The following is a 6786-nucleotide window of genomic DNA, read 5'->3' as shown; positions in this document are numbered from 1 at the left end:
TTGAATGTTCATTAAGCTATTTTTCTTATCTTTTACTATTCTTGTGGACCCGCGTACACACAAATGTTCAGTCTTTCTTTTCTCCACACATGAACTCTTTCTCTCTTTTTTATCCCAATTACTCTAATGTCATCTGTAATCAGCCATGGTTTGACAGGAGTATATCATGTGTGACATTGTGTAGACTGAAACTGGTGTGTGTTTCTCCATGACCTAGAAAACCCTGCACAGACACAGCCATTCGTCCGTCACACCTTTCTGACTATCGGGGACAAACAAAAGTGTATGCGAGACAAATTATTGTGTATGAAAGTGTTTGTGTTTAGACACTTCTTTAGGCGTGAAACATATCTTAATTAATCTGTGTATGTCTGTATGAATGTGTGTGTTGTGTTTACTTGGATTTCTTAATTACCCAATTAGCCTTTCATTCACGCAGACTCTCAAAGGATATGAACATAAGTGTGTGTTTGTGTAAGGGAACGTCTGGTGGTTGATTATTATAGGCCTACAGCTCATTTTGGCTTGATTTCCCTAATGAGATGATAAATGACAGCTCTTGAGTAGCACACACACGTACTAACAACTATTTTGTGGGACTGCATAAGTTAAATCATATATTCAATAATATAAATCCTTCAGCTCAGCTCTATAAAACCTATTTTCCTGCTGGTCTGTTTTGATTGGTCAATTTGCAGTCGATTGACCTTCAGTAGGTCTGATTGATTGAGCATGAGCTTTTATCAATTAGCCACTCTAAGCTCTGTGTGTGTGTGTGTGTGTGTGTGTGTGTGTGTGTGTGTGTGTGTGTGTGTGTGTGTGTGTGTGTGTGTGTGTGTGTGTGTGTGTGTGTGTGTGTGTGTGTGTGTGTGTGTGTGTGTGTGTGTGTGTGCATTTGAGTGCTATAATTATGATTTATACTCATATTTTTCTCAGGTCAGGGGTCAAGGTTAGTAGGTCTGACTGACAGAGATTTGAGAAATACCAGAACACAGCAATGTGTGTTCGCCCAGTTTATTTTAACTGTGTTTATGCATGAGCCCTGAGCCTTGTGTTCCCCTGTCACAGACTTATAGTCGCACCTGTTAACATTTCCACCACACACAAATGAACATGCCAACTGGTGGCCTAGGCAGTAATAGCCGATAACTCAATTTGCACAAGAGTATACTGTTCTTGTCCACCATAGCACTATGGGAAAAGGTGTCCTCAAGGAAACACACCCTAACTTTCATCCACACTTGCAGTAAAGGGTGGCTTATGAGTAGATAAAAAAAAAAAATTCCCAATCTTATTCAGATTCACAAATTTGTGTTTTAATTCCCATTTAAATTCAGTTTGATTTGATTTCGAATTATTCACAAGCTATTGTCACTATTTTATTTTAGAGCTGCTACAGCCGAAATGAACTCTGTTTGCATCATGGAATAATTTTCCTGTTATCACTGTAAAGCTGATTTGAAACAATCTGTATTGTATAAAGTGCTATATAAATAAAGGTGACTTGACTTGCAAGCTCTCTATTCATTTAGGTTTCATTGCAATCCATAGTTCAGAATATCCATTTATAATGCCCTTTCGTCACACTTTAGATAAGGGTCCAATTCTCACTATTAACCAATTATTAACTATGAATTTTGCTTCAATAAACTCCTAATTTCTGCTTATTAATAGTAAAGTGGTTAAGTTTAGGTATTGGGTAGGATTAAGGATGTAGAATATGGTCAAGCATAATAAGGCATTAATGTGTACTTTATAAGTATGAATAAACATTCAATATTCTAGTAATATGTATACTAATAAGCAACTTAATAGTGAGAATTGGACCCAATTAGCTTAAATATGAAAGGAATCTCTCTGCTAAAGCTGTAAAGTATACAAAGTAGCAGTGTTATTTTAGTATTATTAATATTTCAAATCTTTATATTTTTAGGTTTAAAAAAAAGTGTTAGTCATTTTGTTATCACATTAGCCAATGGGCCCTTTTCCCGGACTGCTGATGTGTTTTTCCAGTTATCGACATTGCAAGTAAAATGTTTAATATTTTAATAAAAAAGAATAATACACATGTATAACACTATACTTTGTGTTATATTACATTAAAACCCCACGAATTAACGCTGCTGCGAGGTAGGCTGCGTGTTTCTATACAACGGCTGAGGGAGTGACGGCAAAATAATATTGATGTATATATAATGTTTCTTAGCTGTATCACACGCTACACATTTGCACTAATCGAGTAATCTCTCTCATGACTGAGGTAATCTAATGTTCAGATATACACTCACAGCTTGTGTGTGGTTAAATATACAACACTAGGTCTATGTGGCTAAATATACCCTCAGCTGGTCATAGAATGATGGACTGAAAAGTTTGTGACTCACTTTGTGTTTTGTGTGTGTGTGTGTGTGTGTGTGTGTGTGTGTGTGTGTGTGTGTGTGTGTGTGTGTGTGTGTGTGTGTGTGTGTGTGTGTGTGTGTGTGTGTGTGTGTGTGTGTGTGTGTGTGTGTGTGTGTGTGTGTGTGTGTAAGAGAGTAAAATGACAGTTGTAGTTGTACTAATGGTATAAGACCATCAGAATGTCTCACTGTTTGTCTAATTTAGTTTATGGCTAAAAAGGTCACGAGTCAAACTGATTACAGTCTAAGGCTAGGGGATTCTAGACCACCTAGTCATGAAAACTCACTTCCTGTTAAACACACAGGAGACAGGTGGAATACCAGCCCAGCCCATGGTTTTAGCACACACACACATACACACCCTTGTTACCACAGCAACTGCCCCCAAGAAAGTTGGCAATGAGTAGGACTGGTGCCACTGAGAAAAAGAATGTGTGTGAGGTTGCAGGCTCTGACAGATTGTGTGCGTGTCCCTCGTGACAGCTGAAATTTTTTAGTGTGTGTGGGTGAGAGAATATTTTAAATAACATGCAAATCTATAGAAAACCCAACATGATATGTTGTTTTTTAGCAACTGAATTCTTGGTGTATTAAGATATTATATGACACACTCTCACTGTAATTCATTCATTTCCCATTATTCGCAGGGCATAGTTTCAATAGAATGTCAATTCTATTCATCACATGGGTTATTTTATATCTGTCTGTCTCATCCGCTGTTCAGATTTTTGAACAGGTTATTCTGCCCAAAGGTAAGTCTGTCTGGTCCACATATGAGTTTATATGAGTACATTGTGTTAAGGAAACATAACTCTGGTAGAGAGTTTAAAATGTTTTTAAAGGGATAGTTCACGTAGGACTAGGCAGTATATGACCAAAAATCTGTATCACAGTATTTGCGATTCTGGTGGTTTCATGGTTCACATGGTATTTTTCCTTAGGTTTATAGTGGCTTATTTACTGTCAGGAGGACATAAAAATGTATTAAAGTATATTATTAAAGTATAATTTAAAAACATTGCATTGTCAAATACAATTTATAAATGCAATTTATAAACAGAACAATTTAGTTACATTTAGTGTAATTTCTCCAAGTTAAACCAAACTTTTATTTTGACAGTTTGTCCTGAAGACCTTTGAGTGTCTGTGTGTTTGATATAGGCATAGTGACTGTTTTTCTTTAATGAAATGGTGAAATGCTTGTAAAGTGATTCTCAGAGCAGATCTGGAGATGAAGTTCATGTCCTCATATAGTGAGACAGGAGACGCTGAAAACACCACGAGCGCCACGCGTGCTGTAGGCCTATGTATATGTTTGTGTAGAGGAAAATGCGGTGCTCATTATGCAGAACATGCAGACTTCAGATTTCAAGCAGTCTATTTGAGCTTTAATATTCAGACACTGGTCAATATGGCGATTTGATTCATTGTACAATACTACTTTATGCATTAAAAAATTCTGTGACACTCTGTTTTATATACAGTAGGCCTACGTTCTATTTGTGACTGAATTCCGCATGCGCGTTTTCTACATCGCGGAAATCATCGGGCTCTACCAGAGACATATTGTAAAAAATTATGGACATAGTGTCCATGACGTCACCCATAGGGTTGTGAAGAGCAGTTTTGAAGCTTTATAGTCGGCCATTGCCATCTTGCCAGCGCTTCACTCCCGGATAACAGAAAATGGGCAAAGAGGCGGGATGTGGCTCGAGCTGAGGTGATGTGATGACTAAAAGACAGCAGACAAACAGCAATCCACCTGTCACTCAAGTTAGGGTGCCCTTAACTCAAGTAGCCACGCCCTTAATTATGCAGAACTTTAAGGCTTTATATAATGTAAACGAATGAGTTGGTGAGAAAAATTCACCCCCTCACAGTTGTCATGAATGGCAAAATTAGCCATATAGACCAAAACCACAATTTGTACCAGGCTGTAAATTTTTTTTTTTTTTTCTGCTGTAAAGTTGGGCATTTTAACATGGAGCTCAATGAGATTCTGCTCCCTTATGGAGCCTGTCTCTAGCGGCCAGTCGATGAATTGCAGTTTAAGTCACTTCCATTTTGGCTTCAAGAGAAAATGGGGGAGGTTGCCGCTTGGGCTCTATACAGCATTTGCCATGTTAAAGAGAGTTGCTTGTGTGGATTATTTATTGTTGAAAAGTTATAACCAGTAAGAAGGGTATGCACTGCAGTTAATAGAGGCTCTCTCTCAAACATTATACATAGCACTCTTCGTGTCCATCGAATAGATTAACGTTTCGGTTACTAACGTAACCTCGGTTCCCTAAGATGAGGGAACGAGTATTGCGTTTTGCTAAAACGCTATGGGGGAATTCCTTTCCTCGAGATATTGAAGCAAATTTTTATCCAAAAATACCTTTTATACGCAGTGCAGCTGCACAACTCTCAGCAGGAAGCAGCTGCGTGCTGATTGGCTGTGCCGCTGCAACTGCAGCAACCTATAGCGAGACCGTGGGGCGGGACGGACCAATCAGGTCCTTCCAAATTCCCGCCACAAGGGGCAACAGAATTTGCATAGCCTAGGGTATATAAGACCCACTCTCGCAAGGTTAGTCAGGTTAATCGACTGAAGCGACTCCTGAGCAAGTGAGCAAGCACGGCAAGCAAAACGCAATACTCGTTCCCTCATCTTAGGGAACCGAGGTTACGTTAGTAACCGAAACGTTCCCTTACGAGAGTACTCTCGTATTGCGTTTTGCTAAAACGCTATGGGGGACCAATGCAAAACGCTGTGCTTGCTTAACGGCTCTAAAGCCGACGACACCAAACCCAGGCCAACCTAGGTGGGCCCGTAGTATGATATCAATAATTCAGAATGAGCCAGACCTGAGTCGGGCCCTAATGAGAATGAACACGATATTCGTGCAATAATAAGTATAGACCAGACATAATCGGGTCAGGAATAATGAGTGGCCAGATACTTCGGGCCGTATAAGGAATATGCTTATGACTTAAAAAATATTCAACCCAGGCCGGACTTATCGGGCCTTAAGGGGTTAAATCTGTTCATACAGCAAGAAGCCCAGCTTGTAAAGCCGGAACATCTAAATTATAGAATCTGATAAAAGTGGACGGGGAGGCCCAGCCTGCCGCCGCACAGATATCATTCAGAGAAATGCCAGTAGACCAAGCCCACGAAGAGGCCATGCCTCTAGTAGAATGGGCTTTAATGCCTAAGGGGCAACTGAGATCTTTAGACTCATAAGCCAGTGATATAGCATCCACTATCCACCGTGACAGGGTCTGCTTTGTAACCGCGTACCCTCGGGTGCGGCCGCCAAAGCATACAAAGAGCTGTTCAGTTTGCCTGTAAGCAGCGGAACGCTCTATGTATATTCTCAGCGCTCTGACAGGACAGAGCAAATTAGCATCTATTTCATCTGACTGCGATGAAAGTGCCGAAAGTGAAATGACCTGTGCTCTGAACGGAGTTGAAAGCACTTTAGGTACATATCCATGTCTTGGTTTGAGGACAACTTTGGAGTCGTTTGGCCCAAATTCCAGACACGAGGCGCTCACAGAGAGCGCGTGCAGATCACCCACTCGCTTAACTGATGCAATCGCTAGCAGAAAAGCAGTCTTTAGTGACAGGAGCTTTAAGCTCACAGAATGCAGAGGCTCAAATGCAGAGCTCTTCATGGCATCCAGGACCGTGGACAGGTCCCATATAGGGACTGAAGGGGGGCGAGGTGGGTGAAGCCTTCTAGCCCCTTTAAGGAAGCGAACAATGAGATCGCTCTTTCCTAGTGACAGTCCGTTCACTTGAATGTGATACGCTGCTATAGCAGCCACATAAACTTTGAGCGTGGAGGGGGAGCGACCCGCGTCCAGAAGCTCTTGTAAAAATGTAAGCACCTCTGACACTGCACAATCATGTGGGGTCAGATTTCGCGCTTTACACCAGTCTGAAAAGACTGACCATTTGCCTGAATAGAGCCGCCTAGTTGTGGGGGCTCTAGCTTCAGTAATAGTATTCATTACGCTTTCAGAAAGGTTCTCATGTACCCGTTGATGGGCCAAACATGAAGCGCCCATAGATCGGGACGGGGATGCCAGATCTGCCGTTCCGCCTGCATGAGGAGGTCTCTCCTCAGCGGGATCGGCCACGGAGCTGCATCTGACATCTGACTCAGCAGTGAGAACCAAGGTTGATTTCTCCAAAGCGGGGCTATTAAAAGCACAGCGCATTTGCTCTCCCTAATCCTCTCTATGACCTGAGGTAACATTGAGATTGGGGGAAACGCATAAAGAGGAAGGTTGGCCCATTCGTGGGCCAACGCATCCTCGTGCTTGGAGAAATATATTCGGCATTGAGCATTGTCTTGTGAGGCGAAAAGATCCACTTTTGCCACTCCAAACTTGC

Source organism: Gobio gobio, assembly GCF_949357685.1.
Source record: "Gobio gobio genome assembly, chromosome: 10".
Classification (NCBI taxonomy): domain Eukaryota; kingdom Metazoa; phylum Chordata; class Actinopteri; order Cypriniformes; family Gobionidae; genus Gobio; species Gobio gobio.
The sequence above is the reverse complement of the archived record's forward strand: the minus strand, read 5'-3'. Positions refer to the sequence as shown.